The sequence below is a fragment of the Monodelphis domestica genome, chromosome 7 (genome assembly GCF_027887165.1).
Source record: "Monodelphis domestica isolate mMonDom1 chromosome 7, mMonDom1.pri, whole genome shotgun sequence".
In the NCBI taxonomy this organism is placed as follows: domain Eukaryota; kingdom Metazoa; phylum Chordata; class Mammalia; order Didelphimorphia; family Didelphidae; genus Monodelphis; species Monodelphis domestica.
Genome location: NC_077233.1, coordinates 163,824,398 through 163,837,358, shown reverse-complemented (window position 1 = coordinate 163,837,358; position 12,961 = coordinate 163,824,398). Strand labels below are relative to the sequence as shown.

Genomic DNA, 12,961 nt, shown 5'->3' with positions numbered 1-12,961 from the left:
AATCTTCTATCACATAACTGAGCCGTTATTAAATTAGTTATTGGAGTTAGGAAACCATTTGGAAATTTTTATATCCAAAGCATGTTGAAAATACTTCAGTCAGTCTGTGATCTCTAAAATACAGCTCTGAGATGCCAAAGGTCTTTCCCAGTTCTTCTAATTTTGCATAGATAACAGTGCTGTACTCAGGTTGTACATTTATTATCTCCCGATCTTTCTATATGACTAATCTGCCTCCCTTTCTCATTGAAAATATCCTCAGTGGTATTTTCTTCATTAGAAGGAATGACTTATTAATAGCTTAATTGTTGGTAATATGTGGAAAGCTTGATGTTACCCATCATGTTACTTCCTACTTCTTTTTGGATCACCTACAAATTATAACTGTTCTAAAATCATGTTATACAACCAAAGCATCATTGAGAAAAATATTGGTGCTGAAAGCTCCACAAAGAATATTTCTGCCCCACTACACTGCCCCAGTAAGTTCTACTCCTAAAATGTTATCATCATGAAGACTGACTCAGCTTTGATACTCTGAACCTTCTCATATTCCCCTGGTGCCCTCCTCTTATGATACTTTTTTTTTGTCTCCCTCCATTAATAAGTTCCTTGAGGGCTTGAACTCTTACTTAGCCAGTTCCTGACACATACTAGACTCTTAAATGTTTATTGAATGAATGAATGAATGAAAACCTACACTACTGTGGCAGTAAATTGTATTAAACTAATTTTCACAAACTTCCAGAGGACAGCTTCTTCCTTCTATTAATTTCTGGGCATAGTTTAAGTTGAAAATAAGAATAAAATTCAGGATATGTACTAATGGGTGATTAAATGATAATAGTACCTTCAAGAGGTCCAGTACTTTGTCATGAAATGAATTTAACCATTGAACTATCATTCGTGCAGGATAGATTTTCAAATCCTCATTTTTATATTTATTATCTGTGTGACATTAAGGAAATTCCTCAAATTGCCTCAACATCATTTTCCTCATCTGAAAAAGGGAAAAGACTCTAATGGTCTCTTTGATTCTATATCTCTGATTTATCCTCTTATGGTCTATTTAACTATTGAATCTTTCCCTTTTTTAACTTATGTCACTCATTTTAGCATTTAATGTTTCTTTATGAGACCTCCTTCAAATCCTAATTAACCATAAGAAGGGTTAAATAAATAGGTTAAATAACAAGTTGTTTACATTAAGTATCAGATAATACTAACATGATTGGAGAACCAAATAAGGTAAGAGAGAGGGAAAAGTGTATGTTGAGGAGGAAAAAACTCTTAACAATTCATGAAAAAGGTAGTAAATCTCACTGACAGAAGATAAACTTCTTCAGCACCAAAGCAATGAAAGTGGTGTTGATGTATATAGCTGCAGATGTGGCTCCAGGGTGCAATCTGTCCAGCTGTTCAATATCAGGGCTGCCACATGGGCACTGCAACAGGGGAGATAAATAATAAACCTCTTAGTCAAGGAGATAAATCCAATTGGTTGCTGCTCATTCTTACACCAAAAGCCTGCTGATATTCATTGTTAGGGAGAGAAAGTCCTTCTCAAAGGTAACTGATGAGTAGAGAAGAACTATGGAATCACAAGCTGAAAGAAGAACAAAATGATAATTTCCTCATTTTCTCATGCTTGATAAAGAGAATTAACTGAATTTGTTTGGAAAGTGTTTAAATTATTTTTTTAGCTTGGCCATAAAATATTTAAACTCTTTATGCTATGCCCAAACTCCTTCTGTTTGCTAAAAGATATCCTATGCAACAGAACTGGGTTCAATACTGTTCATTGTATATAAGTCAACTGAAATCTCTCCAAATATAATGCATTTATGCCAGCAGATTGGCAACAGAATTAAAATTAATCTTCTTTGGAATAGAAGTTGCCTTTAAAATCAGCTCACTTATTCATTCAATGCAAATACCTAAGCCACAAGCAGAACTCAGGTGAATTATGTGAATAAGATGAAGCAAAACCAACTCATTGAGCTGAATTATTGATGGAAAATACCTAACAGGAGGTCCTTTATTCTTGCTGTCATGTGATAATATCCTTGAGACCAAACAAGACAAATTATATCAGATGAATCTTCACCAAACTCCTTGACATTCCTACAGCCTCAAAGACCTTCACTGGTAGAGTCTAGACTTAAGATTGAGTGGTCCTAAGCAATGAAGACTAGCCCTGAGGCATTTTCCATTCCATTATCTTTTTTGTTCCAGAAAACCCCAAAAAGGTCAGTTTAGTTCAGATCTCTTCTTTGATTTAGATAATATTCCAAATAGAGTGTGAAAGCCTACATGAAAATGGATTGAAACTACAATGATGTCACCAAGTTTTTACAAGAAAAGTTAAGCCACAGTGTGACTTTGTTTTCTAGTTTATTCACTTCATGGTATTCAAAGTCTCATTGAACCCACATTTTCTGTGTTGTGGGAAAGGAGACAATGAACATGAGGAAAATAGGGTTGTATTTCAATAAATCTGAAGTGTTACCAAGTAAATGAAAGGCTTCCTTGACTAATATCTGTACTTTTATCATTTTGACTCCACCAGAATGCAAGAGCCACAATTACCAGTGCCTCTCCTGGACCACTTAACTGTAACATTAACTATTATTTTAAATGGAAGAGGACATTGGTTGTATCTATAGAAAGAATCCTTGTCCCTCAGCTAGCTAGATATGGCCTGCCAGTTCTTTGCCTCTTTTGTATGTGTACTGACACATGTTTTTGCTTCCTGATTAATGTAGAGAGCTTCCAAAAAGTAATTCACCAATACACCCTACACTATCACGGTAGTGCAGAAAGTTAATGTACAAATGTTGGATTTCAAATCTCAATGCTAAGTGCTCTTTATTCCACTCCAAGGCTGGGCTGATGTAATCAGAGGAATCTATTTGAATTTGAGAACAAAGCAATTGGTGAATTCTATTGAGAGGAGAAATCAGTTAAGCTAGTTGCTTATTATAGTGACTATAGAATGACCATGTGTCTGACAATCTTTCTTCAACCTGTTGTTGTGACATCTTGTAGACACAGCCTGAGTTACTTTATCTCCTTTCTGTCACTACACTATGTTAAATAAGTTAGCATTTAATACTATGTTGTAAAAGAGATTACTTGGAAAATAACTAAATTCTTAACCCCAAAGTAGATTGATTGCATTTTGAAAAAAATACTAAGGGTTCTTTTCTGAAAGATAACTAATTTTGTCAGGACCACACAGTGCTCCACTGACCACCTCTTTTTTCTGTTCACAGGAGACCCTTCATGGCACACCATTTAAATAGAGCCAAATTTATTTTAAATGGCTTATTGCCATTTAAGGAGCATCAAGAGGAAGGGAAATGGCTGTTTCAAAGTTATCAAAAATTCCCTGATAGCAGAGGTTTTTTTATTTAATTAAAAAGAGAGAGAGAAAATCAAATCATGTCTCAGGCAGGTGGAAGGACACCGCAGGCAGGACTGTTTTCCAATGGCATCCAGCAAGATAATGAGTCCATGTCTATGGAAATTGATTCATTAATATTTCATCGAGCCAGCTTCAGAGCAATTCACGAACCAGCTCCTAGGAATTCAATCAGTGAATTCAATGAATTGTTGAGCTTAAAAGGGGGTGGGGATGGGCAAAAATATACATATTTTGTGTTTGTGAAGGCTATTTACATATACATATGTGAAGTGAATATTTCCATGGATGTAGGTATATAACCCCAAATATTGTACAAGACAGAGAAGAACAATTATCTTTTGAGGAATCATTTCTAGGTCCAAATTCAGTCAGTGCTATCTGGTATAAAGAATATATTAAAGATGCAAAAATTATTATGCTTAATATAGAATAATCTCCCTAATGAATAATCTTATAATAATATCTGAAGTACAACTTATTTAATAGCAAATACTTATTGGTCATTTTGTTCCCCAGAATTCATTGAATAATCAAAAACAAAACAAAAAAAGATGAAGGAAAGAGACCCATATTGGCAAAAGAAAAAGAGACAATAAATATTTCCTGGAGAAAGCACTGGGAATTGTAGAGGAGAACTATAATGTTACTTACCATATGATCGACACCCAGAGAAAGACTGGTTAGGGAAATATATTCAAATTATCTTATTGGTTAAGTAATTGGTCTTTGGGTATCCTGAACACATCAGCCTATAAATAATTTTATTTTCATTTTGGATCAATGTCTCCTAGCTCTTGTCTAACTAACCTGTATTGATGTCTTTTTAATTAAACTGTATTTGATATGCTTACTTTGCAGCGGTGCATACTGAGTGTGCATGCTAGGAATTCCAGATCAAGTAATTATGCCATTTGTCACTGTCATGATTAATGTGTGACAGCTGTTATGACAGCTGGGCCACTGTTTTGTCACAATACTGTGTTCATCCATAACAAAATTAGCTGTCTTACTCAAAGGTACACACTTGCTGCTATTTCCTTCAGAAGTCAACAATGAAGAAAATCGAGAGGGAATATTACATGAACTCTGTGACAAACAAGAAAAATGACATCTTTATTTTTCCTTTAAATGATGATATAACCTGCCTGCATTGGAAATGCAGATAGCTCACCTTTAGCAAACAAGCTGTCACAGGGAGCCAATCTACCACTAATCTAACTAACAAGGTCTCTGTATGCAAGGGGATCGCTTCATAATTTGAACCTACCTTGTCAGGCAGGTCTTTTAGATGTTACCCAAATTAGCACTGGCTGGAACTTTTCCTTCCTGACAAGGTGGCAAACTGCAAATTCATGCTTACAGTAGGAAGGGAAGATTGACTTCGCCTCCCTTTGGTAGCCAGTCAAGCAGAGCAAAACATGTGGTTCTTCCTGATTCTCCCCTGAAAGCATTTTCCCCCAGTCCTACCCACCACCACATTTTTCATTACTCTGCCCAAGATTATTTTTATCTGCATTTATATACAAAAATAAATTAGTGGATTAAGAAAATTATTATGTTAACTAATAATCTTTCTTGCAGAGCTCAGAAACTGGTCTATAAAATCATAAAAGCTGTTGATGTGATCAGACAGATGGCCACAATAAGAGCATCATTCTTCTATAGCTTTGATTGAAGTGGTTACTGCATATGTCCCATAAATTGTCTATGTGTGTGTGTTTGTGTGTGTGTGTGTGTGAAGTCCACTTAGATTTCTATTCAGAATTTTAAAAATGCATTGCAACATCAGAGCCACTAAATTCCACAGGAAGAAACTGTGTCACATCAGCTATGCCTATCTGTGGGGAAAAGATTGTTTTAATGCTGAAAAATAAAGAGAGAACAGATGTATCTATTATTGTTTTGCAACAACTGATTATTTTGATCTCTAGGAAACAATAAAATATTTGCTAATGTTTTTATTTCAGTTAATATTTTCTGCAAATAGTCTTTATAGTATTTAAGAGATTCACTGGTGGGAGCAGGAGAGGAAGGGAATATTCCATTTTTTCTTATAACAATCCTAGGATATGAATAAGCTAAGTGATTGCTTAGACCTCCAATATGTTAAAACAGTGATGTCAAACCAGTAGAAATCGAGGCCACTAGTCCATAAGTATTGCCACATATTATTCTAATTTTAAAATCTAATATTATTTATGTTCTATAGTATTTTTATTTATTTTGTTAAGTATTTCCCAATTGCATTTTAATCTAGTTTGGGCTGCATTTGGGAGAATCATGGACCTGCAATGGGGTTTGTTTGTTTGACAGGCATGTTTAAGATATATGCATTCAGTGATTCAAAACTTTATCACTATTGAGAACCTTTCTACTCACATGGGCTGCAACTCCTTCACTCCTGTAAACATAGTCATCATAAGTAGTTGGGAATATGTCCCCTTCACCCAAATGGATATGCTTCTGGTGATGAACCTTTTTCAATCAATTAGGCAGATCCTGGTATAAAAGATCCACAATTGGTCATAGACTATTCTGAAAACCTTTCTAGATTGTCATCATTATCATCATCATCATCACTAGCATCTATATAGCACTTCAAGGTTTCAGAAGTTTTACATTTATTTTATTTCATTTTCTCCTCATGAGAATCCAATGAGATAGGTACTATAATTTTCTTCATTTTCATACATGAGGAAACAAACTGAGAAAAGTTAATACTTATTCACGGTCATCAAAGCTAAGTGTCTTGAGTCAGGATTTCAATTCATGTCTTCCTAGTCTTAACTCTAGTACTTTATCTACTATGCCACTGAGGTGCCCAAATCTATCAAAGATAATCTGGAAGGGTTAATTATAGCTAGTACTCTCTTGGCATAGCCTTTGAAAAATCTATATTGGCCCAGAGGAATAATGAACTGGACGAATTCCATGTGAATTGGAATGACCTCCAGGAATTGATGCAGAGTGAGAGGAGCAGAACCAGGAGAACATTATATACAGATACTGATACACTGTGGTGCAATTGAATGTAATGAATTTCTCCATTAGTGGCAATGCAGTGATCCTGAACAACTCAGAGGGATCTACAAGAAAGAACACTATCCACATTCAGAGGAAAAACTGTGGGAGTAGAAACACAGAAAAAAACAACTACTCAATTACATGGGTCAAGAAGGATATGATTGGGGATATGAACATCCTAGTGCAAACATCAACAGCATGGAAATAGATTCCGATCAAGGACACATGTAATACCCAGTGGGAATTGGGCATAGGCTAAAGGAAGGGTGGGGGAAGGGGAGGGAGGGAAATAATGTGATTCGTGTAACCAAGGAATAATGTTCTAAATTGACTAATTAAATACAATTTTTCAAAATAGAAAGAAAAAAAAAAGAAAAATCTACAGTGACCTCTGTGGCATCGATACATGTCAGAGTTGTAGCCTGAGATCTCTGGAAAACTCAAGAATGTGACCGGGATCAGATAAAAGATATAGGAAAATGCCTAACAAAATAAATAAAACAAAACAAAACAAAAAATAAATAAATAAATAAAAAGATAATACTATATATAATATTAATTTGTGGCTTTCTAAGCCAACATGAAGCCCATTGAAAGCCATTTTTATCTGAGTTTGGCACTACTACGTTATGGCATGATGAAGCAGTAGAATAGGACTCAACTAAGAATTAAAATTATTAGTTAAAAAAACAGCCAGACAACAATATGTGTATAAAATATGATTCATGGCAAGATATCCTTCACCAATAGACCAGATTAAAATATTAACAGAATTTTCTAGGATTTTTAATTTAGAATTGGCAAGGACTTAGACATCATCCAGTAAAAAGTAACTTGCCCAAAGATACCTAAGGGAGCTCTCAAAAGTCTTCTTTCTTTCTCCTTGATTCTTAGAATAGGAGATATTAAGTAAATCTTCAACATTTTCCATTCTTACCATTAATGAGGGTATATGAAATAAATATAAGCTAAAATAAAATAAAAATAAGATAGTTGATTCATTTCATTCATTGGTATTAATTTTTATTTCCTTTCCCTCAGTCATATGCATATGACATTCAATTAATTAATGACTTTGATATAAATTATATGGAATCCAGAATATTAGCCATCATATGTTTTCCCCATGTCAATTGTGGCTAAAAGATGGATGAAGTATCAGTGGTCACACTGAGCTATATGTTAACATTCCTGATGATAGTGAGAACATATTTCAAATCTCAGCTCCACCATGCACTGTGACACCTTTAGGCCTTTAGTCAGATTATTTCACTTTTTTTGGCCTAATTTTTCTTATCTATATAATGAGAGATTTGGACTGAGATCCTTCCAACTCCAAATTATGTTTACATAATCTTTGTTCATTCTGTTATCTAAGTCTGTTTCCACTGAAATATGTTCATCCTATATCTTATCCTATCTTAAATGGAAACTTTTTAAATAGGGTTTTCCAAAATTTCCTCAGAGATTTGATCTCTTTTTCCTTTGGATTCTTAATCTAGCAAGCTTCTTAATCCTTTATGGCACTGATTAATTTCAATATTTGTTGAGTGCTTACCAACTGTCTGTGTTAGACAAAGAAAGTAGAAATATGAAAAAAATTGAGTCCCTTTCCTTCCAATATTTAAAATCTATTGTAGGGGTAACACATTCATGAATAATTATAAAATAGAATAAGAATAAGGATCTTATACATTTATAAAAATGCTTGAAGTTTTGGGGGTTTTTTGGTTTTGTTTTGTTTTATTTTGAAATGTTATTTAACTAGTCAATTTAGAAAAATTTTCCTTGGTTAAAAGAATCATATTCTTACCCTCCCCTCTCCCCACTCCTTCCCGTAGACAACACAAAATTCCACTGGGTTTTACATGTGTCCTTGATCAAAACCCATTTCCATATGGTTGACGTTTGCACTAGGATGATCAAATCAAAATCCTTAAAGTTTTGCAAAAGGTTATATATATACATATATATATGTATATATATATATATATATTTATTTTTACTTTTTTTAATTTATTTTTTTTATTTGAGCATTTCCAAACATTATTCACTGACAATGACAAAGACCATTTTCTCTTCCTCCCCCGCCCCACCTCTCCCATAGCAGATGCTCCATTCCACTGGGTATCACATGTGTTCTTGATTCGAACCCATTTCCATGTTGTTGGTATTTGCATTAGAGTGTTCATTAAGAGTCTCTCCTCAGACATGTCCCCTCAACCCCTGAACTGCTTGACTATAATAAACAAGATTATTGTGAAGATCAAATGCATTAATATATATATATATATATTAATTTTGTCTAACTACTATACTACAATTCATATCTCACTTGCAACTCTTTATCCCTACTTTTCTTTGCTGTTAATAGCCACCCCAGGAAGTAGGTTCTACTGTTTCCCTCATTCTATCAATGAGAAAATTGAGACTGAAAGAAATTAAGTGAGTTTCCATTTAAAGACCCTGAGACAGGATTTGAACTTAGATCTTCCTGCCTTAAAATCTAGCACTTTATCCACTATGGGACCTACCTCCTTTCTAGAAAAATACCTTCTATATTAAAATATGACAAGTGCACACTAATTAAACGGAGAAAGAAAATAGTTTGATGACAGAAAAAATTACTTTTAGTGAAAGATAATGGATAAGATTTTGTGAAAAGTTAGTAATTGATCTGGAAGGAAGAGAAGAATCCTGATTGGCAGAGAGATAGACAGAGATAGGGAAAATCGCCAGGGCCCTAGGCAAATATACAGAGGCATAAAAATGCAAGACAAAGTCAGAGAATCCAGGTAGTCCAGTTTAACTGAAACACAGCATTTACATAAAGGAAATAGGAAATGAAGCTGCAAGGCAGGTTGAAGTCAAATTATGAAGATGTATACAAGGAGAAATATTTTATATTTTATTTGAAAAAGTCAAGGAGCTAAAATATTGCAGAACTACTAAACGTTCAAGTAGGCTGAACTGTATAATAAGAATGACAAAACTACCTAGATAATTTATTAATTCTAATCCCTACCAAATTACCAAAGGTTTACTTTAGAGAGCTAAATTTTAAAAAATAATTTACAGGAATAAAAATTCAAAAATCTTAATTTAAATAGTGAAAAAAATGGGAAGAGTATATGACTCCAAACTATACTACAACATAGTAATCATTGAAATAGTTTGATATTGATTAAGAAACAAAATGACTGGTCTTTGAGATCACACAATATAAGAAGTAAATGAGCATGGTAGCCTAGAGTTTCATAAACTCATAGATCTCAGGGACCAGGATAAGAATTTTCTATTTGATAAAAATTGCTATGAAAACTATTAAAAGTCTGAGAACTAAGTGTAGACCAAGATCTCAATTACATACCAAGATAAGTTTCAAATCATATATCACAGTTATTAAAGGTGACATAATAAAATAGAGGGATAAAGAATAAAATTACTTTTCATATTTATAGATATGAGATGAGGTGATAACTAGACAAGGGATAAAAATAATCACAGAAGATAAAGTGGAAAAAGTTTGATTACATAAAATTAAAACTTTGTGGCATAAACAAAACCAATGCAGCTAAATATAGAAGAGATGCAAATAACTGGGGAAAATATTTACAGCAATTTTCTACAGGGGATAAAAAGATTTCATTGCAAAAAGAAAAGAAAATGAAAAATTCTGGAGGTTCTATGGGAAGACAATTTGTCCCAGTGTTACTGCTACTAGCTCTAGCCCAGTGATGGCAAACCTTTTAGAAACAGAGTGGTGGGGCCCTTCCCCATCCCCAGACTGTACTGTATCCCTCTTTCCCTTCCCCTTCAGTCCCCCTAACCCTATCCTTACCCCAGTCAGGGGAGGGAATAAGCACTCCCATTGGGTTGCTAGGCAGAGAGGGCGGGCAATGAGAGGCACACATGGAGAAGGGGAGGAGAGTGGTTCCAGCACTCCATTACCCTCTACCTCTGCTCCCCTTCAGCTAAGTGTCACACTGTAAGCTATGTTCCCCTCAAACCTAGTTCCTCTCCAACCCTACCATGGGAATCCCCTTCACCTCAGATTCAACACAGCTGTCTGAGTCACACCTTCACACAGCTTGTGAGCCATACACACCTCCAGCACCTTATCCCAGACAGAAGAGGGGGAAGCTCTGCCACTGGGTTGCTGAGCAGAGGGGTGGATGAGGTAATGAATGTCCTCAGGTGCATGGAATGGGGGAGGGAAACTGCTCCTCCCTGAGTCCCTCTGACTTTCTAGTAATGAAGTCTGTCAGGTGACTACAGGCATACCCACAGAGAGGGTTCTGTGTGCCCTTTTTTGTATACATGCCATAGGTTTACCATCATGGCTCTAGACCCTAAGGAGATAAATAAAAGAAGAAAAGAACATACAGGCACAAAAATATCCATAGTATTTCTTTTGTGGTAAAATTTGGAAAGAAAAGGGATTCCCATCAACAGGGGAATCCTGGAACAAATTATGATATGATATAATATGATACCAACATGTTATAGGAAATGAGGAAGAAATGGTTTCAGAGAAAACCAGGAGGACTAGCATGAACTGAAGCAGAAAATAAAATGAACAAGACTAGGATAATAATTTATACATAACAACAATAGGATAAAGACAAATAACATTGAAAGATATAAGAATTCTTATTAATAAAATGACCAATCACAACTGCAGAGGATTCATGATGAAACATATTACCCTAACAGAAGTTGATAGACTCAAAGTAAAAAAATGAGACATATGTCTTAGATATGTCCAATGCAGTGTTTTGTTTTGGTTTATTTTGTCTATGTATGTTTATTAAAAAGGATTTTTTCTTTCTTGTCAATAGTAGGTATGATGGGGTGAGAACGAGAAAAAGTAGACTTCCATGAATTAAAAATAATCATTTAAAACAATATAAATTATAAATATATTCATCAACTTCTATCCTGCTACAATATGTAACAGGGGCTCATTTTAGAACCAAGTCATTTCTCACTTTAAAACAAAAGTTGGTTTCAGAATACAGTTATAAATCCTTGTTCTTTCTCCATAATTGTAGGTTACATTTAGTGGAATTGTGGGACGAGAGAGACTATTCTGAAGTTATCTAACCCAACTTATAATATCATAGAAATATAGACCTATACAAGATGAAAGGCTAAACAGTCATATAATCACATGGGATTAAAATGCAAGGGAGTAGATCATAGAAATTTCTTCTACTAAAAGAATAAATTTCATCTATAGCATTCTCCACCAAGTAGCATCCAGTTTCTGCTTCATGATTTCACATGATTGGAATCTCCCAAACTCTAAGGCAGTTAATTTCCTTTTTATGTTTTTTTCTAATATTTAGGAAGCCTTTTTCATATTGCAGAAAAATCTTACTCTATTTAGTAGTTCATATTTACCCTTTACTCAAAAGCAGAGGGAGAAAGGCCTTCTACTGTCCCACAACTCTGTGAGAAGGTTTTTTTTTATTGTAAAAAATAAAACATGAATGAAGTGGCACAGTGTGAAATTCTAACTAGAAGCATTTTAAACCAGTCTGCAGAAATGTCTTCAACCATTTCTGAAACTAAGCAGTATGATTAAACAGCCCTTTCCACTAGAATTGAATTTGTCATCAACTATAGTCTACTCCAGGCAAGTGACATTGCCTGCTGCCATCCACCCACACACACTTGTTAGACTTGATAGATCACATTGGACCTCGCATTTCCATTTCTTTATTTCTGTCACCTCTTCCCCCATCTAGAATGTCTTATAGCTACCTTTTCACTAAGCTACATGTATTACATTTGTTAGACTCCGTTGAAAATTGACCTTCTCCAAGAAATCATCATGAATTAACTCTGATAACTCTTCTATCAGTATTCTCCTAGCTTTTGTTTATGTAATTCCATTTCATTCTATTAAAGAAAAACAGCATTTTTCAAATGCCTACTATGTGCAAGGTACTGACAGAGACACTGAAGAGACAAGGAAATATGATAAACATCCTACATTCAAGGAGTTTACAGTTAAATGAGTGAAAATATATTTTCATCAGTGAAGCTGTGATAAATCAAGACTTGTGAGCAATAGCAAATAAGCTAATATGGAGGAACACTTGGAGAGGAAGAACATGTAAAAAGAATTAAAATATATATAAGAAGGAACTAGGTTGTAAACATCTTTACAAGCAAAGTAGAAGTGTTTACATTTAATTCTAGAGGTAATATGGAGTCACTGAAGTTTCTGAGTAGGAGTGTGGTATAGTCATAACGTGCAAAGGATAGGCTTCAACAAAGTGCTATATGTAAAGAAGGAGAGATAACTTTCAGCTACTTTCTTTAACTGTCATTTATTTGTAATCTGTATTTTATTTTTGCCTGTAAAAACAATAATGCCACATTTTTATAATTTCTACATGCATATATTAACTCAGTGAATGCTTATAATAGCCCTGTGACATAGGTAGGGTGAGAACTATTATATCTGCTATTATTTATTACCACCTTACTACCTATGTG

General features: G+C 34.4%; 1 long non-coding RNA gene across 1 annotated transcript in view; it reads right to left on the bottom strand.

The window, feature by feature from the left end:
• Positions 1 to 5,789: 5,789 nt before the first annotated feature.
• LOC103102698 (uncharacterized) overlaps positions 5,790 to 12,961 on the bottom strand; it is a 53,951-nt gene continuing 46,779 nt past the window's right edge. Inside the window, exon 4 of the long non-coding RNA XR_001623530.2 lies at positions 5,790 to 5,926. This is a non-coding gene — a long non-coding RNA (uncharacterized LOC103102698). The remainder of the gene's footprint in view (positions 5,927 to 12,961) is intronic.